The 25,232-nt window shown below is 35.2% G+C and overlaps 1 protein-coding gene across 3 annotated transcripts in view; it reads right to left on the bottom strand.

Moving 5' to 3' along the window:
* The window catches only part of LOC117316551 (protein FAM167B-like), a 71,208-nt gene that overhangs the window by 17,261 nt on the left and 28,715 nt on the right, over positions 1 to 25,232 (bottom strand). For 2 of the 3 annotated variants that reach the window (XM_033871189.1, XM_033871192.1), the window contains exon 2: positions 4,293 to 4,368. The gene's annotated coding sequence lies outside the window, so the exon portion shown is untranslated. Of the gene's footprint in view, positions 1 to 4,292; positions 4,369 to 5,082; positions 5,362 to 25,232 lie in introns of those variants that run through there. The other variant, XM_033871190.1, reaches the window with a different exon arrangement.

The raw sequence follows: 25,232 nt of genomic DNA, 5'->3' as shown, positions 1-25,232 counted from the left end.
TTTTGATCAATTTGTTCATATTAGAAAACGCATGATGTTGAAAACGATGGGCGTTGATAATATGCTTTCTCCTTGTGACTTCCCAAACCCCCTCCAGTACCGCCCCCTCCAGTACCCCCCCCCCCCCCCCCAGTACCCCCCCCCCCACCCCCCTCCAGTACCGCCCCCTATATACAACACATACACCGCTCACGCGTGAATCATGACATCCCCTCACTGACTCACACACCCCCAGGTTCATCACTTGTGCAATCCATATTACTCTTTCTCTCATACATCACTTTTACTTTACTTCTGTTTGAAATTTATAGGAGATAGTCATTTGTGATAAGACCGTCGGAGAGATACACTTCTACATAATTACCCTTATTCCTGAGTTTTGCCTTTCTTCGAATTCTGAAGGAATTTAATTAATTTTTCTGAATGACTTTTTGAAGTAAGACAATCACGCTAAGCTATTCTATGTGTCTGAACTAACACACCGTTTGGTAATTAGCGATAGGAATGTAGACATGTGCGTCAGTTCGAAAATGAGATTATAAGAATTAGTATTAGGATTTTCTGAAGTATTACCCTAGAAATTTGGTTAAAATGGGATCGTTTCTATTGCGTACCTGCTATATATTCGTGGCGCAACCGAAAATATGAACACGTATTAGTCATTTGGTAGAGAAAGGCACTCAACGAGTACACAGGCGGTAAGAAAATTGGCGTGTGTCAGCAATCGTACTTCATTCTGCTGTAGCGTCATAAAAACAAGTTTGGATATCAGAAGAGCCAAGTCTAGGTAATCGGTAATCTATTTCACTTCTTGTCGACGCTCATCAAAACCTCCGTTTCAAAATATGTTAAACCGTTTTATAAAACTTCATATACTGAATCTGGAGTCTCTCATTAAAATTCTCACGACTCGTACCAAAGTGACTAGCGCGCGCCAGTATTTTATTTTTGTCTCATATTAGATTCCTAAAGTAACTTGCCATATCTCGTTAAATAAAACCTGGCGCTTTATCATCTTAACTCCTTACAGTTTTGCCAAAAAAAAAACCCAGCTGACCTGAAGTCACGATTGAAGCATAAAAACGACATGTCATTTAGATAAATTGGTCTTCTCTGAAGAAGTATTCCAATCAACTGATAACTCTAAATTGTCGGTACTTTTATCGGAATGCCAGATTGTTCAAGGTATTTCGCAGAAAGTACTCAAAGTAACATTATCTTCTATCCCAGAAATTATTGCCCTTTTTTTGAAAATATGAATTGTTCAAGATATTTAGGCAATTTGATATTTGTAAATGGTTAGAATGACATTCTATGTTCAATGCCAAATAAATCATAAGGATGTCTAACGTATCTCGCTGCTTGTCGTCAGAGAGGAATGGTCATACAGTCTGTACATCCGGGATCGGGACTGATTTCTGTTAGGAACATTACAGTTACAGAGCCCAAGATTTGGGCCTGCTATATCCTACTTATCTCGTCAGGGGCGACAACTTATAGTGTGTAGGGGGTGGTAGGGGGTGGTGTGTTACCATTTGGTTAGACTGGCCCCGTCTCTAGAATATTAAAATTGTAAATAAAATTGAGCTTTATGAAAGTTTCAAACTAGGGGCAGATAATCTGGTATTAGAATTTAGCTTGGCAATTCTTAAAAAAAAAAAACTTAGGGTCTGGTGGCCAGTCTACTATTTGGTTTACGTCCGTGAAGATGTGGCTATACAGTTGGTGGATTGGAGAATTAGCTGGTGTAAAATAAGGCACATCGTAATGAAACTCGCTTTGACATAAACCTTAGGATCTTGGATCGTTTCACTTTTATCTTCTGTATAATATATAATTTATATTATCAATTACTAAAGTATATCATTCATTACACTATAAGATGGTGTCGTAATGATAGGTGTCCAGAGCTCATGTTATTTGTTATAAATATAAGACACTAAAATGTTCTCGTATATAGAATCGAAGATTTATCCTCCCTCACACTCTTGCTTTGCCTGCCATCTATTAAATGTGATCACACAAGTGTTAAGCAGATAAGACAATTATTCATTCAAAATTACTACAGTACTTATCCTAGCCTTATCAAAATGAAAGGATTTTTAACTATATGTAATGTGAAGGTTTTATCGAATATCAGCAAATTTCTACACAAAATTGAACAAGTACTGGATGTGTTTATCATTGTAGCATATGTTGTTTATTGCATTGATATTTTGCTAACCGCCATGTGTACATGAATATGATGTATAGTGACCTCTTGTCACTTACACTGTATGTCTGAGAGGAAAAGTAAAATCTGAAATCCAAACCTTTAGTTACCCAAGTGTTACCATACATTTATTAGTTTATTTCATTTTGATCACACGTTGATCACTGATTATATTTCAAATTATCGTTTATAAAGTATTCTGGTATTTTCTTTGAAATCCCAAACTCTTTTTAAATTATGGTTATGTCACCGTAAAGACGCCACCGCCCTTACATGAGAACGATATCATAGAGAATGCGTTACTCCCATCTGTAATAAGCGAGAGTGGACGGTTCATTAATTTTCAAAACGAGGTTTATAGACAAGTTAGTGCTGCAACGATAAAACCACTCATAATTTACGATATAAACGAGTATATGGGTCATTAAAACCATTCCTTACACAAGCTTCAATACAAGAATGCATGACCATAAAATTTAAAAATAAAAAAGAAAGGTAGTAGTCAAAAAGGACCTTTTGCTTTATACAACTACATTGTAGGTCTACACAGGTCAAAAATGACTTGCAGAAAATTGTAATTTCCCGAACAAAACTAGATTCTAGACGTAGACAATACTATGAAGTAGTAACACTGCTTTGATTAATGGTTTTTTTTTGCACTTTAACTTGAGGACGAATTGAAATGAAAATGATAAAAATGTGAAGGTTTTGTCTATAGAGAACATTTCCATGGATCTTAGCGTTTTAAACTAATGCAATTTACTGCGAGTTGAATAATGTCAAACGCTTCAAATCGATTCAAATATAAACAGTCCTACTAAATTTAGTTCAGTTAGTGTCATTTTTGACAACCGTTTGAATGACCCTGATTTGATGGGTTGACACTAAACGTCAAAACGACATGGGAAGTCCGGAACAGTTTTACTCTAATTACGAACACAGGCCGTAAGTCTGTGTGCGAGCTTTATGTTTGTAAAACAACATTGAATTATGTCGATGTCACGAAGGCTTTCTAGCTTTGACATTTGAAACCAAGATAATTTATGGAAATTTACGAATTATGGTAATTCAATCAGTTTGTGTTAAGTTTCGTGAATGTTTGTCAGTATTTCCCATGTTCAGTTTGTTAAATGCACCTTCGCTTGACGGCCGCCACATCACGTTTTTTTCAAGAACTTATGGTTATGAAAAATGGGGTTCAGAGGAGGGGATATATATATCAGAGCGTGTTTTACTATCGTTTCAGAATCAATGTATCTGATGAGATATAAAAAATGTTATGTTTGTGTGCCAGTGTTTTGGGGACTCGATGAAGATGTGGATTGAAACGTTGGTGTGATTTGTACTGCTGGTAATGGCACGATGATATGCTTTGTAACAGTTGTATGTTCCATTGCTAATGGATGTGTGTGTGTCAGGCCCCGAGAATGAGAATGTACAGTTGTGTCTAGGTAGTTTAAACATATTGTATAGACATTCTGTTATGTCTACTGTAAATATTGTAGTCTACCTTAAACCTGATAAAACGTACATTGCAATATAGGTATGCGTTACTTTTATACACTTCTACAACGAAATACTTTCGAACACATAACTTTGTTTCTGAACAAGGTAATATCAATTTGTGAATTATGACACGTTTAGAAATGAGTGTACATAGCACATATGTAATTCTTACTTTACTTGCATTTAGGCACACATTTTAAGATTTTGAATCCATGAATTGGTTTTAAAAATGCTTCTACGGTCGACAGTCCTACATAGCTACACCATATTTACAAAGCATTCGTAATGGCCCAAACCGTGTATTGTTATTCTGACCCATTATAATATGTAAGATTCCACGGGGTTTACACACGATTATACTACTCTTAATGTACACATTTAAACAGTTACACATAAAAAGGTGAGAAAATCTAAACACATTTTGTCTGTAATATAAATAAACAAGGTGCGTTCCATTATAATCCCTCCTTGACCACCGATTACGTCATACCGAAAGAGTTAGACTTACACGAGTCCGATTATTGTGTTATCCCTGACCAAGCGATACAGTTCCATTGATACAAAATTAACTTACGTCTTAGGTTGAAAGGGTTAATCCAGGCTTGGTCATGTCAAGGCTGTAAGGATCAGTAGGGCCGTACTGTTTTGTCCTGTAAAATGGAAAACGTGTTTTTATTTTCAACATATGCTATATGATAAATTGAATTTGCTGTTTTACGACTAAGGTCTCGTTAAATATGAAAATAATGAACTGTCTTCATTAATATCAAAATAACTATGGACATTAGATTCTCATATACATATTATACATATTAAAACAGACGTCATTTCAGTTCTGGGACAAAATGAAGTACCCAAAACATGTCATGGACACATTTTAAGGCATTAAAGCAGGTCATGTTACTATGTTGTAGAAACGACAGCATTCATTAAAGTAGCATGTCTTGTACAGAAGCAAATAGGTGACGTTTGTCAAACATAAATGTAGATCAAACAAGGCGACGAAAATACAGAACAGCAATCATCACCTGTATATAACGTGTGAGGACTACCAATAGGAACCGGCGGCTGGACTGTTTACAAAACTGTTACACAAAGTAGCCGACATTGAACATGAATTAGAAAAACAGCAAAGAATACCGACATAATTACAAAGTCATAACTCAAACTCAAAATCGATGGAACATAAAATATAAACAGAAATAGTTTTCTGGAAAAAACCCGACAGATATTGTACAGTTATATAGTATATAAAGAACGTTGTCCTCGATTATGATGATGCTTAAATGCATTTAAACATTGAACTGTCTCAGTAAAAAAAATACTTTTCCCTACGCCCTCTGTTATCTAAGATGACCACTTACCGACGGTTTTGGTCCTTTATATGTCACTGGGCCATCACTATACCTTCAATTAGGATGTCATCATGGACACGCGATATATGTCATTTATAACTCTTTAAATCACACTTCTTTCTAGTTAGTTTGTTGCAATACCATGCTAGTATGCGTGTTTATAACTTTGTCCTTCTGCTGTCTGACCTGTGACAGTTGTTATGGTGATATTTCTGACAATTATGTACCATTTATATGGCAGTTCGAATAAACACTGTACTCAGAACGCACACAGTGTGAATGAGGAATGCCAACACATTTTACAATGGTGAGAATTCCATTGGTAAATAGACTAAATACACGTTAAACATTCCTACCAGTTACAAAAGGTCATATACTACCTCTATAATGAATATGTGTAGGAGAAAGGTCATTGCTAATCCTAATTTGATCCCATTAACGCATTATTAAATGTTTAACTTAAGTTAAATATTGTTTACGTAAAATATCAGTCAACGTACAACATAGGTACACTGAAGATATCCACGGTACCCACTGCAGACATGTCAGAAATAATATTTTGTTTTAGTTAAACACCCAAATAAACAAAAATACATTTTTATTATTTTCAACGAAATGTATCCGTTGGACGCGTGCGACGCGTCTAAATATGGATAGAAACAAGAGAAAAAATCTTTATCTTCGGTCTTTCTTATAAACCTTATAGTTACCTGAATTCACACTAGACACGCGATAGATAAAGTTTGCCCGTTGAAGGTCAGGAATAAGACGATTAAGTAAGTCACAATTTACAATGAAAATATTTTTGTTTAAGTTTTTTTTAGATATATAAATATGTCTCTAACAAATAATTCTTAAAATCCAGGTACTTTATATAAGTTTTATTTAGTGTTGGTTAGTATAATGTTGTCAATTCGAATTATTAACATTTAAAAATAACCGCCTATCGAAATAGATACCTACATGTATATATCATTTACTCTACTACAGCGTCATATCATATAGTTGACAATTTACAGATGAAGATATTATATTAAACGGACATGTTTAAAACGAGAATTGTCTCCGAAATATACATCTACATATGTCCAATTGTATATATCCTTTACTCTACTACGGCGTGTTTATATCACATACAGCTGTACAATATTATATCCAATAACATTCAACCTGTCTTTGTTTTAATAACAACATGTTAATGTGACAGTCTATAATAGCCCCAAGAGTTATTGGTCAAGACGATCAAGTATTAGCCTCGCCACTCCCTAATGACTGAACCCGCTCTATAAAACTTAGCCCGCTTCAATTAGCAAAGTACAGTTTTCACCTTCAGGATTTGGATTACTAGAAGATGCTTGTAGACGTATTTACCAGTTGATATCATGACTTCTTTTTGATATGAATAACAATAGAAATAGTACAAGTATCCCTTTGTGTATCAAAACTTGTAACATAGGACACCTGTAGATAGAAATAATCCGGGTATTATCCATTACCGATGGAATGACTTATCTATCGGATTTACCTGTAGAGTTATCCCTAAGGGAGGGTTTCCTTTAGATAGCTAGGTTAATCGCCACCACTCCTTAACCTACTCTTACAGGAGTATAGCAAAAAATACAAGGATCCGTTTATATTCTACTGACATTGTATTTTATCTGCAGTAGCACAATACCATATCGATTGAGTAAAAACAAATCCTTATTTATTGTACAACAATTGCGAATCAAGTTGTTTAACTTATAAATCACTGTTGCTGGCCCTGTCAAATGGGAGCGCGCGAGGGGTCTTACTGTGGGAGTAAACCTGAGTAACCGGCAAAATCCACGTGGTCAAGCAGGTGACCCCACAACTGTTTACGTCCGATCGGGGAATAAAACAATATCTATTAACTTTGATGATCAAATATATTTCTACTCATATATAGAGTTGAAAATATGGTACGACTTGTAAATAATTTAACGAGGACACACATTAGTGACAACCTTCATAGACACAGATGACACTAAACATATGCTGGATCAGGAGTAGTGGTGTTAAGAATAGCTAACACCCAAAATGTGAAAAGGTCATCGATTCGTTTTCTGTTTAACAACATCTCACACCTGATGTCGGAGTGTACTGTATACAGAGAATGTCGTCAACGAAGCAAGGACGCTTACACTTCCGAGACGCATTGTCTTATTCACCTAATACTTTGTCAGGTGTTTCCGCGACAACCTCGATTTTCTTATCTTATCGATTTTGAGTTAAAATCACACTAATCTCTGTTGTTTTGTGTCTGTGTCTGCCGCAGTCTTATCCTTAAAGGTGATGTACCGAGATCAATCACATGCACTTTAATCATAACATTAGATCTGTTTCCATAAGCAGAGAGTACCTACACGAAAGAAATCGTTATTCTTATACAAAGTGGTTATCGACTTACATGGGAGACCATTGTCGTAAAATATAAACATCATATAGACTTACATGGGATACTATTGTCGTAAAATATAAACATCATATAGACTTACATGGGACACCATTGTCGTAAAATATAAACATCATATAGACTTACATGGGATACTATTGTCGTAAAATATAAACATCATATAGACTTACATATAGAGATCATTGTCGTAAAATATAAACATCATATAGACTTACATAGGGGACTATTGTCGTAAAATATAAACATCATATAGACTTACATGGGATACTATTGTCGTAAAATATAAACATCATATAGACTTACATGGGATACTATTGTCGTAAAACCCCAAGGTGTCGATCAAACCGTGATGTGATATTTTGATTTAAAGACATTTTATATGTTTATTTTATTTATGTGCTGAAATGATAACTATGAGTAATTTAATATTGCCTTTCGTGAAATACAACACTTAAGATGATGTTGTGATACTACCGATTAGTAACTTAACTACCTTTATGTTATAGAATACTGTACTGGATGGTAGGATAGTGTAACATTCATATCCAGAACATCACAAAGGGACACGCACGTGCTCTGTCCAGGAATGTCATATTTAAGCTCGAAGTTGTTAAACATAAATATCGTATTTCCTACAAGTTTGTGATTAGTAATGGTAGCCAGTATAATCGATTACATATAAATACTCATTTACATAATGGTACCAGTGTACCACGTGCAGGTAAGAGGGTCCTTACAGTATCGTACTTCTGTCTGAGCCAATACAGGTCGTATCGTATCCATGTCGTAAGACAAGTCTCTAGTACAGGATCAATTAAAGATCCCCACCACCGAGCTCAATTATACAATAATAACAGTAGTGAGATATATCAATTGTGCCGAGTCATATAGAACCTGATGTATCACGAAGGTATATTTGTACTTCGTCTTAAGATGTAACTTTTACTAAATACCCTATCTTATTGCGATAGTTGTATGTCAACAGGTCAACAATTCTGTAGAAAATTCAGCCAGATATTTCAACTAGGTCAAACCAATTCTCCCAACACAATTACCACTGTTGGTTCTCATTCTAACAATACCTTGGCTATTTAAGAGAAGGACTCTACAATTATTATCTAGTATTTCGTTCTAAATATTTTTTTCCATACACGTTTTATTTCGTTGTCGAGGGAATCTACTAAAAAACCATAAACAAATCTAACAAGAGAACGAGTTTGATTGGTGATAATATACCTTTGTTCTGGTCAATATCCATACATCTCCTCAACATATCATATTCTGTCAGCTACAACGTCACAGGAAGTATCACATTCTAATCTAAGGACGTATGACGTCATATCCGAGATCATTCTCTAACTTTTGTTTAGAAAATAGCTAATCATTTCCGCGATATACTCTATGGTTAAAAGTATTGATATCTTTCGTACAGGAAAAACGTTCCTTTCAAAATGTGTCCAAAATACTAATATTACCCCAAAAACTTTCATATGTTTGAAATTTTCATCCCAAAAGACAAAAATAGCCATTTATTTTGTAAATTTATGCATATTTCGCTAAATGTTATTTTGAAGAGTGATGTATATCATTAAGATATTCTGTCCAATCCTCTCGTTAAGCTAGTAACGATTTAAACAACTGCACACTAAACTCCGTTTTGTCCCCTCCCTAGTAGACTATAAACTGACATAATACTGTGGTGTGGTACAAATGCTACAGGGTTACTGACCTTACAACTAAACCCTAGATATCAAATTAACGTAACGAGAGGTAACTACACACAATCGTTCTTATAAACGAGGACTTATGACTGCAATCTAAGGTCGATCTATTTCACCCAGTGAGTTATGAGCAGTACTTATTGACTTACGATTGTTAGGTCGGGACGTTTCCTCTTGTATTTTAAGGTTAATTAGCATTTTTATACACGGCTCTTTGTTTATATAAACAAATAACATAGGTATAAGTTTTAAATGAAAGTATACATCGTCTATGTTTTGAATGAAAATGATATTAATTTCACAAAATCTGCTCAGAATCACGCACTTTGCAGATATGTGTGTTTTGGATGCAGTTATGTAAAGTTACTATATACATGTATACTACAGGTACTAGCGTATGTTTTAATCTCCATCGCCATTGTTTGATGTAAAATTACCGAGGATTAAAATCCAGATTAATCTCAAGATATAAAAATGATATTAAATCAATATTTACTAGTACATGTGTACTGATGCACATATATGTCCTGTCTCGAGGGGTGCACGAGTCCGGAAGTTGATTAATTTGATTAATTAGTCCAGTCGACTCAGCTGTAAATAAGTAGGTGGCAGGGAAGTGCAAAACATGTCGTATAAAGGTGTTAGCGCCGAAATGGCAGCTCCGGCGGAATGCTAACCCAGGGAGTTGAGAGACATTGACTGGTTGCTAAAGGCCCATATAACCACGGATAATGATTTGTTAATGCTTTGAGACCGCTCTGTTACTGTGTTTACTCCAAATAATAATTATTATTTATTATTTCAGCATATATATCACCAAAACATTTCAATTATATACAGTAAAACAAAGTAGAACAATGTATTCTTAGGCACCTAAACATGCCTGACAGTAGACGAGGAATGCGATTTTGTATGCACGTATATACTTATATTATATGTATAGCACGTGGCTATGAATACAGGGAGTGTCTAAGTTACAACCTATCCGAAATTTGAAATACATCCCATTTTAATGACGTAATTTCCCCTCTGTCTGCCAGCTAACTAATATTAAATAAGGATCCACATCTCGTGTTTGATAATTAATTGTCTCACTCTGACTCGTATCTCAGTCAATACTTACTTAGGGACGTTAATGGGTAACCCTTTTGACATTGTGGATATGTCAACGACATTCAAGGTCATACCGACAGATTCACCTTACCAATACAACTATAGTATGGGTCAGAGGAATCAAGCCCTCAGAGCCATTGCTATCTGTCACCGGGCGCTGTTTATAAAGATATCTAAACCTTTAATAGGTTGGAAGTCTTTTTCTGGTTGATTTCATCATCAATCCTGTTTAACAAACTACTAAAGAAAAGATTGTATCGGACAAAACTCAGCGACGTCAAGACCAATATATTGTCAATGATCCAAATACAAAAACAAATCTTTAAACATGTCTGTAAAGACAATGGACGTTTGGCCCAAACAGATCAGCGGTGTTTTTAACAGTAATAAATTAGACCATGTAATTAGAGGCTATGTACAGTTGTTATTTTCCCTCTGTGGGCGATCTGTTTGGATACAAGTTTTCCCACCTCTCTACTTAGTTCCTGTGTAATTATAATATTGAAAAAAAATGGATTTTGTTTATAAAAATGTTTAAATTGTTTTATTTATAAAGACTATAAACAAGTACACTTCCATTTCCTTAATAGTAACATTGTACTAATAAATTCCCAAACTTAAAATCTTTACCATACGATATAACTAAAACCATTACCATACGATATAACTAAAACCATTACCATACGATATAACTAAAACACTTACCATACGATATAACTAAAACACTTACCATACGATATAACGAAAACCCTTACCATACGATATAACTAAACTCCCTTACCATACGATATAACTAAAACCCTTACCATACGATATAACTAAAACACTTACCATATGATATAACTTAAACCCTTACCTTACGATATAACTAGAACCCTTACCATACGATATAACTAAAACCCTTACCTTACGGTATAACTAAAACCCTTACCATACGATATAACTTAACTCCCTTACCATACGATATAACTAAAACCCTCACCATACAATATAACTAAAACCCTTACCATATGATATAACTAAAACCCTTACCATACAATATAACTAAAACTCTTACCATACAATATAACTAAAACCCTTACCATATGATATAACTAAAACCCTTACCATACGATATAAATAAAACCCTTACCATACAATATAACTAAAACCCTTACCATATGATATAACTAAAACCCTTACCATACAATATAACTAAAACTCTTACCATACGATATAACTAAAACCCTTACCATACGATATAACTAAAACCCTAACCATACAATATAACTAAAACTCTTACCATACGATATAACTTAACTCCCTTACCATACGATATAACTAAACTCCCTTACCATACGATATAACTAAAACCCTTACCATACGATATAACTAAAACTCTTACCATACGATATAACTAAAACCCTAACCATACGATATAACTAAAACTCTTACCATACGATATAACTAAAACCCTTACCATACAATATAACTAAAACTCTTACCATACAATATAACTAAAACCCTTACCATATGATATAACTAAAACTCTTACCATACGATATAACTAAAACCCTTACCATACGATATAACTAAAACTCTTACCATACGATATAACTAAAACCCTTACCATTCAATATAACTAAAACTCTTACCATACAATATAACTAAAACCCTTACCATATGATATAACTAAAACCCTTACCATACGATATAAATAAAACCCTTACCATACAATATAACTAAAACCCTTACCATATGATATAACTAAAACCCTTACCATACAATATAACTAAAACTCTTACCATACGATATAACTAAAACCCTTACCATACGATATAACTAAAACCCTAACCATACAATATAACTAAAACTCTTACCATACGATATAACTTAACTCCCTTACCATACGATATAACTAAACTCCCTTACCATACGATATAACTAAAACCCTTACCATACGATATAACTAAAACTCTTACCATACGATATAACTAAAACCCTTACCATACGATATAACTAAAACCCTTACCATACGATATAACTAAAACCCTAACCATACAATATAACTAAAACTCTTACCATACGATATAACTTAACTCCCTTACCATACGATATAACTAACTCCCTTACCATACGATATAACTAACTCCCTTACCATACGATATAACTAACTCCCTTACCATACGATATAACAAATTCCCTTACCATACGATATAACTAAAACCCTAACCATACGATATAACTTAAACCCTTACCATACGATATAACTAAAACCCTTACCATACGATATAACTAAAACCCTTACCATATAACTAAAACCCTAACCATACGATATAACTTAAACCCTTACCATACGATATAACTAACTCCCTTACCGTACGATATAACTAAAACCCTTACCATACGATATAAATAAAACCCTTACCATACAATATAACTAAAACCCTTACCATATGATATAACTAAAACCCTTACCATACAATATAACTAAAACTCTTACCATACGATATAACTAAAACCCTTACCATACGATATAACTAAAACCCTAACCATACAATATAACTAAAACTCTTACCATACGATATAACTTAACTCCCTTACCATACGATATAACTAAACTCCCTTACCATACGATATAACTAAAACCCTTACCATACGATATAACTAAAACTCTTACCATACGATATAACTAAAACCCTAACCATACGATATAACTAAAACCCTTACCATACGATATAACTAAAACCCTAACCATACAATATAACTAAAACTCTTACCATACGATATAACTTAACTCCCTTACCATACGATATAACTAACTCCCTTACCATACGATATAACTAACTCCCTTACCATATGATATAACTAACTCCCTTACCATACGATATAACAAATTCCCTTACCATACGATATAACTAAAACCCTAACCATACGATATAACTTAAACCCTTACCATACGATATAACTAAAACCCTTACCATACGATATAACTAAAACCCTTACCATACGATATAACTAAAACCCTTACCATATAACTAAAACCCTAACCATACGATATAACTTAAACCCTTACCATACGATATAACTAACTCCCTTACCGTACGATATAACTAAAACCCTTACCATACGATATAACTAAAACCCTTACCATACGATATAACTAAAACCCTAACCATACAATATAACTAAAACTCTTACCATACGATATAACTTAACTCCCTTACCATACGATATAACTAACTCCCTTACCATACGATATAACTAAAAACCTTACCATACGATATAACTAAAACCCTTACCATACGATATAACTAAAACACTAACCATACGGTATAACTAAGCTCCCTTACCATACGATATAACTAAAACCCTTACCATACGATATAACTAAAACCCTTACCATATGATATAACTACACGCCCTTACCATACGATATAACTAAAACCCTTACCATACGATATAACTACACGCCCTTACCATACGATATAACTAAAACCCTTACCATATGATATAACTAAACTCCCTTACCATACGATATAACTAAAACCCTAACCATACGATATAACTAACTCCCTTACCATACGATATAACTAACTCCCTTACCATACGATATAACTAACTCCCTTACCATACGATATAACTTAAACCCTTACCATACGATATAACTAAAACCCTTACCATACCATATAATTAAACTCACTAACTGATCACGCAGAGTTCTGTATTATCGTTCCCATACCGTCAATCAAATCTGATCTGCCATCTCCTGGTTAAAACATCTTGTTAGAAAAACATGGCGTAAACTGATAACGACAAATCGCGTTTGTGTAGTTATGTAAATAACAGAACCTCTTCCCAATGATATCTCCCTATACATAACACAAGGTGTAATGACATACATATATGTTTATATTGTAACTACGAAATTATGCGACGAAAAGGTTGGGGTTTACGAATACTTGAGGGTTATAACGCTGCTCATTTGTGACAAAAATGAAATTGTTAATCTTAGTATATATGATTGGGTTTCTGGTGGTTATATTATAAAGGAAAATAGGATATATGGCAAAAAACGTAAAACACTGCTTCTTTTTCCACCTTGTTTTGATAATAGATTCCTGGTAAACGGTGATAACCTTTCTTTTCTCCATAACGACTCAACTATGTATTATTGCTTTAAATATATTTTTTTAGTTTTGCAGAAAATTAACTCATTTCAAAAAAAGACAGGGACACCACATTCTTCGACGATAGATACATTGACTAGATACCAGTATCTCCTAAACATCATTGGAAGTCTGAAGACCCTAGAATTAAATATAAACCTGTATCACACTTCTACTGACTATCTCAGAAACAGCTGGATCTATTTCACGTATAAACAAAACTAACGCGTACAGTAACGTGGAAACAAGGCCCCACGTAACCTAGGAAAGTAAATCTCTAGAATGATAAAATACGTACGGAGTTATCAAAGACGGACTCATTCCACATTACGCTGAGATCGACTGGGATCAAAGGACGTGCAGTTGTAATCGGTTCATGCTGTGACTTTGATTATGTGTGTTATGTTATGCACTTTAAAATACTCTCACCCAGCAACAAAATCTCCAGACCCCCTAATTAGTTCTACAAATCATTTATACTCAACTCAAGCACCTAGTTTACCATTTAATAATGAGACATTGTTTGGCATCACCCGGATTACAACTACTTGGTTCAACATGCTGAATACTGTATATCGAAACTTCCCATGTCAGTTATGAGACATTGTTTGTCAACAACGACCCCAACGTCATGTTTCTACGGTAAGAGAGAAACTAGTTCTCACTTGCATACTCTTCACAGTAATCATTTTGGGTAGAGAAAAGACACCTGACACATGCTATGATGTCATGACAATAAGGTGGACGATTCTTAGGTTGACAAACGCGAGGTTTGCCGAATGTTTGGTAGGTAAGAAATCTTTCCCCGAGGGTTGAAACCACCTGTCTCACTCCCAAGGGGGTAAATTAATAATCCTTAACTTGAGGGTGTGCTAGAGAAATCTCTTAAGGGAATGTCAACCCTTAAGACTGAGACAAGGAATATCAACTCGAGGAGAGAGATTCTTCAGTTGACAACCCCCTCGTATGTATATACTGGCCTTACATCAATGCAAGACAGTGTTTACGTTGTGTTATTCTATTGTTGCTGTGACGTCATACAGTTGTTGAGAACGTGCACAGAGCATGCAGAGCGGGTCTCAACCCTAGAATGAGATAAGAAAACCTCCCATCTGTAAGATGTTGGGCGTCACTGTACAGTGTAAGAGAAATTGACATCCCAAACCTGTAAAAAATCGATACACCCGTGCAGGATGAAGTTAATACCTGGCAGAATCGTATTTTATTTTATATCAGTTCTTAGTTCTTATCAGTTATCCTCGATTGGAAATCTACATCAGCATCAGATACCTACCAATCAGTAGACTACATCGCTAGCGAGTGGCTGCTAACTCTGGTGGATGTTTTCTATCCCGACATTAAAGGACCAAAATCAACAAACCAATAGTATGTTTGATAGGGTCAGAATATAAGCTAATATTATTTACCAAACTACCCCCAGGTATTTTAACGATACGATACGATACCATCAGAAGTCAGACCTAATCTAACGATACCATCAGAAGTCAGACCTAATCTAACATTATAAACCACGACGTGTTGCCAGGGTGTTCGTGATCGTTGTTTAAAATGAAAACACTTCTAGAAAAACTTTTCAGAAGTGTTCTGTTTAAATCTCAAGTAAGAAAAAACTTTTATAAGAAACTCGACCTGCTTCAACAGAAACACAGGCCATGGTTTGTGTTGAAATGTGTACTTTTCTAGTTTCTGCTCCAGTAGATAGCCCGCTTACATCTAATCACATTAGACTGCTATTCTTGTGCTGAGAACAAGGTCATGGCCTGTTGAGGGCACTCTAAGTAGTTCTGTAAATTAGGAGGAATATCTACCTTAATCGAATCATCATCTGTCCTCAAGGTGATCAGGACACATTGTGACAGTCACGGCGATTAATTACGTAATATTATTATCCATCGGATACTATCTTCAATGACCTATTTAAACGTTCTACTGGCGACCTATGGAGAAAGTGTTAAAGTGTTGTATACTCAACTTATAATATCCGAGATCCGAAATAGTTATCAAGTTTGGAGAATTTCTCTCCGTAAGAGTTGAATTTCCAATAATGATAAATGACGTCACTCTAAACATAATATATAACCTACTATATTCATATAGGTTTTTCTGAGAGAGTAAACGAAAGGTGGTTTGACGACATAAATGTTTGGCTCAGACTCAATCATACATAAAAGTTCTAATATTTATTTAGTCTTCAAGTTTAATTTCAGACTTTGTTTTCTTGTCCGATCGTTTGGTATCCCGCCTTCTTTATACATTATTATCTAATGTTTTATGCATATAAGTGGATTGTTAAAACAGCTACAGTACTGTACATTCCTTAAGCGATTGAAATAATTATCTACGTCGCTGTTTTGAAGAAAAACATTTCCATATGACTGGCTGATTTTCCGCGGTGTTGGGCATAGCACAATTTAAGCTCATTTATCTAAAGTACACTACAGCTTACGTGGACTTTGCGGTTTCCACGCGTCCGTCACGGACGTGGGCATCGCGGACCCCACTCGCCCACCGGATATGGCATTCCGCGACGTTCCGTCATATATCGTGGACATCAGCTGACTGATACGGTATCCACTCGGCATCACGGTATGTGACGATCCGCGATTAGTGGTGGGCATAGTTCAACTCGAGACACCGTGTTCCACGACGATCCACGATACGTGGTGGACATGCATTTCATTTTAAAGCCCGTGGTCCATGTCGATCCGCGATATACAGTGGGTACAAGTTGTTTGCTGTTCATTTCTGATCTACACGAGTTATATCCCTTCGTCTTTCGGTAGCGGTAGTGGTATCGGTATCGTTTATCAGAATTATGCATGGTTCCATGTTGGCGGTGTAGATAAGCCTTTATGATTCGGATGAAATTGAAGAACATTTCAAGTTTTATTTAAAGCTTTAGACCCTTGGTCCATCAATAGCGTTATTATGGCCATATTATAAACATTAAAAAACAATCGCAATATATTAAGCACCGTTAATATTTAATGTAACTTAACATAAGCTGTTTCATCCATCCAGCATTCTCCATTGACGTATTCACGTTTTTAAAAAATATTCATTTATTTTAGAAATATTGCATTCATTACACGACATTGAATTGGGAAAATAAAAAAAAACCACTGCGACATAAGAACAGCTTTACCAAATCTCATCAAAATATCTAAACTTCGGCATTTGAATCCTTATTCCGTTATCTTTTAAACATCGGTGTTATCATGTTATCAGACTCCGACCATATTAAAATATGCGGAATATCGAATGTTGTGACAACTAGTTGTATATCTATTCTAAAGTGTACACACAAAAGAGCTGTAAATAACTGCCTATCTGGGTATCTTGTATACATGTAATATCGTTAATGTGGTATCTAAACGGAAATTACAAACATGAATTAAACATTACATTATTGCATCAAAAGCAGAATGGATTCAGAATGTAATTAAAACATTACTACGGCCCTTTCTGCAATATAATTTACATGTACAATGTTTATATACATTCCCTAAATGTACCGATTTATGATAACCATTTAATGTCTTTATATTTATCATGTATATTGAGTGCTTTGCATTCTGGTCCAATTATGGTTTCTGTTTCTATCACCACTGTGATTTCAATGATTTGTATTCAATCATATTTTAAGTCATAAATTACTCATTGAATGCAACACTTTTTATGCGGTGTTTTGCATAAACATGGCAGCCATAACCGCTGATTTTCTCGGCAGCTCGTCACACGCAGATGATTCTATTTTAGCTGTCTGTCAATCAAACGGGGTATCTGACGGCATCCGTGAGTTTCATTGGTTAGTGAGAATGATTGACAAGACACTAAAGCTTGTTACACTCCAGTGATCTCTGACTCTGTCAATCAAACACTGTAGAAAGGCGTCCGTTAATTCCATTGGTTGGTGAGAATGATCGACAAGTCAGCGTACGTGCACATGTTTTGTCGTCAGCTGTAATAGCAGACGTAAAACCCGTTAAATAAATATTGAGAAATATTATCAAAAACTGTATCGATACATACCGTCAAAACTGATTATCTACCGGTTCTAATAGCCTATATAGGGATATATTCCGCACAGTGACCTCACGTGTGAGGTTCGCCCAGAGACCGTATTTGAGTCATTGCATTAATAGTCTATTAAAAGTTTATTCTAGAGATGCTAATATTTTAGGCAATGATGTTGCATGATTTGTGATATTCTGTTCCGACTCATCCACTCATCGGTTTTGGGTTACATTTCATTTGTTGGAGAGCTCGAGCTAAATTATTGAAGATAGGAAAGTCTCAATGCACCTTCGATATCAGAGACGGGAATCGGTTGATCTCTGGAATAAACAATAAAAAAAGTCCTGTCCTAGGACTGGTCATGATAATGTTATATGAATATCTACACGTAGAAACACGAACTGAGATACATCCGAGTCCGTTTTATAACCGACGATTGGCCAACACCACAAAGGCCAGAGACCGGCAAGCCGCGGTCACAGAGGCGTGTTAAGATAATAGCCCGGTAAATACCACATCTTAATTAACAGGTGTATCTCTTAACTCTAACATGTTGAATTTACCTGTAGGGCAGTTTGTTTTGATAATGATTATATAAAAGGACTCCCAATGCCAAGAAGTGGATCCTTAACTGTAGGTAAATTTAATTCATTTATTCCTTTGGCGTTTCTACCAATCTGATTTTACAACATATACAAAGACATATACATGTACATTAGCAATACAAGATCGTGATATCACAGGTTCAACGGGATCAGACCGCTATTTAGGAAATATATATAAACAAATGTAAACAGGTGCCTGCAATTAATGCGAATAAGACAACGATAATGCAAATGTAACATTTGGTATAATGTTCTATTATAACGGGCCGTATACAACATGTCACAACTATATAATGTTCTGTTTTAACGGACCGTATATAACATGTAACCTCCCACTAAATATGTATTATAACGGGCCGTAAATCATATGTAACATTTGAGCAATATTCTATTATAACGGGCCGTATAAAACATGTAACATCTCACTAAATGTCTATTAAAACGGACCATATATAACATGTAACATTTATATAACGCTCTATTATAACGGGCCGTATACAACATGTCACAATTATATCATGTTCTGTTTTAACGGACCGTATATAACATGTAACCTCCCACTAAATATGTATTATAACGGGCCGTAAATCATATGTAACATTTGAGCAATATTCTATTATAACGGGCCGTATAAAACATGTAACATCTCACTAAATGTCTATTAAAACGGACCATAGATAACATGTAACATTTATATAACGTTCTATTTAGTGTTATAACAGCACGTATATAACATGTCACAATTATATAATGTTCTGTGTTAACGGGCTGTATATAACATGTAACTTCTTACTAATTTTCTTTTATAATGGACCGATTATGGCATATGGCATTTGAATAATGTTCTATTTTAACGGGCGATACATAACATAACTTCTTACTAATTTTCTATTATACGGGCCGTATACAACATGTCACAATTATATTATATTCTGTTTTAACGGGCCGTATATAACATACATATTCTTACTAATTTTCTTTCATAATGGGCCGTATATGACATATGACACTTGAATAATGTTCTATTTTAACGGGCCATATATAGCAAGTAACTTCTTACTAATTTCTATTATAACGTGCATTATGACACTTGAATAATGTTCTATTTTAACGGGCCATATATAGCAAGTAACTTCTTACTAATTTTCTATTATAACGGGCCATATACAACATGTCACAATTAAATTATGTTCTGTTTTAACAGCCTGTATATTACCCCCACAATTACGACCAGTTGGTCGTGTCTAAAAAATTACCTGGTGTGTAGCGAACCGTGAACAGCTTACGGTAATGCGTGTCAAACTGGCCATTGACGTGTGTATACGTAATTATCGATCTTTTGTTTACTGACCAGTGTATCGACAGGTGAGTAGAATGGCTATTAATCTCTTTGAAATCTTCGCACTGACCGGAAGGTAAAATAAACATCCAGTCTTTCATTGTTCGTAACAAGCCAACATGTGCCGGGTTTTAGTTTGTAGTCCTTTGTTTAACGTTACGGGTGATCGCCCTTCCTCGGTGGCGCTGTGACGGATTAAATACACAAGTGATCAGATTATCTATCTTGCCTTGAAAATTGTAATAACCGTACATTTGCTTATTAATTATGGTATTCAAATAATTGATTTGTGGCTGTTGGTCGTTTTAAGACCCGATTGCATACAAGCGAGTAAAATAAACATAGTAACGTTTGATTTTTTTTCTGGTCAAGCGCAAGTTTTTTCAGCGATCTCGATGTTTTTGTATCAATGCCGAATAGGGTCTGTAGATAGGTGTTATCATAATTTGAAAAAAAAACATGTTTGGTTTCAGATATTTCGCTAGAATTATGCTATTCCTTCTAACTTCATTTCTTTTTTCGCTCATGATGGCCACATCACGTAAACGTAACGAGTTATCACTAAAAAAGAAAATTGAACTGATTCAATGTAGCAATGGTCGTAGTCAACGACAACTTGCTGAACAGTTTGGGTCGGCAAAACACAGGTCAGAGCATCTTGAAAAGAAAGACAGAAATTTTAGAAGGTTATGAAGAAAATAAAGGAAATGATAGACAAAAACAATTGTCTTTGTTTTTATTTAAAGTTAAGACTATGGCATGTATTTAGCCAAATCTATACAACTTGCACCTGAGTTCAGTCAATTAAGAGTTACGGTTCCTGATAGTCTAGCTCAAATTGGTCCACCTTGGCACTTTGACCCGGACCCCCAGGTGTTCCTAATAGTGAGGTTTCACTGTAATTTTCTTTTATAACGGGCCGTATACAACATGTAACATCTCACTGAATGTCTATTATAACGGGCCATATAACATTCAACTTCTTACTAATTTTCTACTATACTGGTGTAATGGGCCGTATACAACATGTAACATTTGAATAATTTTCTATTTCAACGGGCCTATATAACATGTAACCTACTACTTTTCTTTTATTACGGCCGTATACAACGGTACCTATACAACATATATAACGTGTAACGACTTACATCACCCTGTTCATAGCCTTTATTACGAGGACACGGGTTTCGTTGGATACCAATAACGATTTCGATTACAACACTTCTAATATAAGTTTAAAATGGAATTCGTACATGAAATAAATGCTTAAAGTAAAGTTTCAACATCGTGGGTATGTGAATGTTCAAACTTAGGCTAATTATTTTATTTGTGATACGAATGTTTATTGTTTTAACTCAACGGAATTTAAATGTAAATAATGTGTTTAATTTAAAAATGAATCCCTACAGTAAAAAGAAATTTTTAACAAAACTCAAGCTAAATATACGTACAACCTGTAATAGCATATATTCGGAACATTTTTGACGTGCACGGAAACCATACGTGTCAACTCACCAGCAGTTATAGGCGGGTTCCGATTAGAACACCCGACAGAACAGATACCTGTGGTGCTGTGACAGGCGTGACGACCGTGTCGACCGTAATTTTACACCTGATTATTGTTAAATGGTATACTAACCCACTCACAGTCGAGTACACTTTTATGTCTATATGATTTGTAATCAGTTAAGTTAAATAATATCAAGAAAAATATCAGTGATAGTTCGCCATGTTGATAAGGGTTATCGGATAGTAGTAAATGGTCTGATGTGATTTTGTTTCGCATTTTCAATCATTTAAAACAGTAAAATATCTACGTTGTTGTACTATAGCTGTCTTCTGCAAATTTGGTTTATGAAAATGGTATGCAAAATTATTAATAAGGAATGAAATGAGATGAATTCAAAGTTCGTGTAAAATAGAGGTAAAGATCATGTAATGTCGGAGAATACAGATAAGATACAGGTAATTTTGGAGAACACAGGTAAAATCCAGGTAAGGTATAGGTGAAGACTATAATGACTGTCACAACATACCTGCCCGTAACTTATTTGTAAGAAGTGGGAGAAAGGAGACCCCCCCCCCCCCCCCCCCCCCCCCCCCCCCCCCCCCCCCCCCCCCCCCGCCGCGGTAATCGATTTTTCTTACCTTGTGGGTCAGTCACCCGTGTCGACAGATTCACAGCTCTAGCTCGTTTGTCACACCAAGTCGTCATAGCAACCGCTGCGAGGCCTTAGCCCCAGGCATTTACCCGTTCAACTCAGTTTTTGTAACGGTATTGTGCTTTCCTATACAGCGAATTAATTAATGATTATAGACTGGTCTTGCTTTTGTTTCAAACTTAAAGCAGATGATAACTATGATATCAACAAATTTTATTCCGTAGTTATTACGTGAGAACCCATAAACCAACATACATAATGTACATAACCAAAATATGATTATTATTGATCAGATCATAAGTAATATACGGAAAGAATATCTGTAATATAGTTCACACTTAATGAAATTTAGATATATATATTTTTTAAATAGAAGGTGCTTCACACAGACATGGGCTCGTAAAGATGACGCATTAAAAGAATTTATCCTATAACACAGTATCAACTGATATAAGCACATCGTTTACTTTGCGTTTTAACTTCTGTAACATAAAATACATTAATACAATGGTGTACACGCAAATTACATAAAAGATATTTACTAGTGTTAATCTTAGATTATTAGATTATTTACAATTAAAATTATTATGTTATATACGACCCGTTACTAAAGGAAATTAGTGAGATGTTACATGTTGTATACGGCCCGTTATAATAGAGCATTATTGAAATATTACATGTTATATACGGCCCGTTACTAAAGAAAATTAATGAGATGTTACATGTTGTATACGGCCCGTTATAATAGAGCATTATTGAAATATTACATGTTATATACGGCCCTTTACTAAAGAAAATTAATGAGATGTTACATGTTGTATACGGCCCGTTATAATAGAGCATTATTCAAATATTACATGTTATATACGGCCCGTTACTAAAGAAAATTAATGAGATGTTACATGTTGTATACGGCCCGTTATAATAGAGCATTATTCAAATATTACATGTTATATACGACCCGTTACTAAAGAAAATTAATGAGATGTTACATGTTGTATACGGCCCGTTATAATAGAGCATTATTCAAATATTACATGTTATATACGACCCGTTACTAAAGAAAATTAATGAGATGTTGCATGTTGTATACGGCCCGTTATAATAGAGCATTATTCAAATATTACATTACCAGTGAAACGGAAGGGAAGTAACTCTTATATATCGGGAGGCCATCCTGCCTTCGGCCGTGATTAGGAGACGCGGTAAAGTAAGCATAACTTCAAAACATAAGCTAGTCACGCTATCTAGCGTTCCACGACGGATCGCGCTGTTCCGTTTACATACACGGCATCCGGCGGGCCACGATATCCAGTGTTCCTCGACGGGCCGCGCTGTTGCGTGGACACCCACGGTATCTGCCGATCCATCACGAATCGCGGAATAACGTGGACACTTTGCCCACGCATGTCCACTAGTGGACATTGCGTGGGCAGTCCACCGTGGGCGCGTGGAAACCGCAAAGTCCACGTAAGCTGTAGTGTAAATATATATTCTGAAAGTAAAAACAAACTCGTGGATCGAGAAATACCTAAACATTAAAGGTAAAGTGACCCAAAAAATGTATACGAACAAATATCGACAATCGTGAAACACACACATAATACATATAATAGATAAATTCATCACTTATCTCTTGGACAATGTCGTGTTTATTTCTGTTCGTTGTGTTATATTGTGTTTATAGCCTGTAGGGCGGAGAAGACGAGAGGATATTGTGGTCTCGTTCGGAAGGAGATAGTTATAGTTTCATAAGAACAACACTAATTGCCGGTAAAAGGCGTCATTGTTTTAATACAGCGAGGCAAAACAACAGTTCGTACAGCCTCCCATCCTCATCACGTACTCCCTGAGTGGCATCATTCTATGTAAATACCAAGCAATATGTCTCATATATCTGTTGGTATAGTTTGATACTGGAAAGAGATTTGAAGTATCGACATGATCCGACCTAAATCAGCCGGATGTCGTCGATGCCGAAGACGCTTAACTTTCTGGAACATCTGGTCTTATTTCCTTTGTGCCTACTTATATATAGATATAGCCTGAGTGACGGCTTCGTTTCCAATTAGATATCCACTTGCTGTGTTGAAGCAGGGAAACTAAAAATATATACATTGTATAATGCAACGAGATATATTTATGTTGTATTGTATTTTCCTCGTGATGTTAAAAACAAACAAAACAAAAAAATGGAAAAAAGAAAATGAAAATATGTTCTCGATGAAATGTTATTTACAGCAGAGTAGCATGAAATATGTTTACAATACAGAGGAATGTTATGCACGTGCATGGTGATCCTGTTTCGTGTTGCACGTGTAAGATTTTATCTTGACCGTTAATCTTCATTGGTACACCAATACTTTACAAGGGGAGAGAGAGATAAAAATAATGGCAGGAGAACCTGCTATAATGACGCACGTGCTGGATATGAGGGTCAAATGAGCTGATTCATAATCATTCCTTAACGTAAAATAGCACTTATAGTAACTTATCATTACAACTGTAGGTATTGCTGGTGAAACTGATATATCTAGACAGGTTACCTGTAACAATAAGTCGCAAAATATGAACTTGAAGGCTAAAGTTTGCTGCACCA

This window comes from Pecten maximus, chromosome 18 (genome assembly GCF_902652985.1).
Source record: "Pecten maximus chromosome 18, xPecMax1.1, whole genome shotgun sequence".
Taxonomy (NCBI): domain Eukaryota; kingdom Metazoa; phylum Mollusca; class Bivalvia; order Pectinida; family Pectinidae; genus Pecten; species Pecten maximus.
Note: the sequence above shows the minus strand (reverse complement) of the source record. Positions and strands in the feature narration are given on the sequence as shown.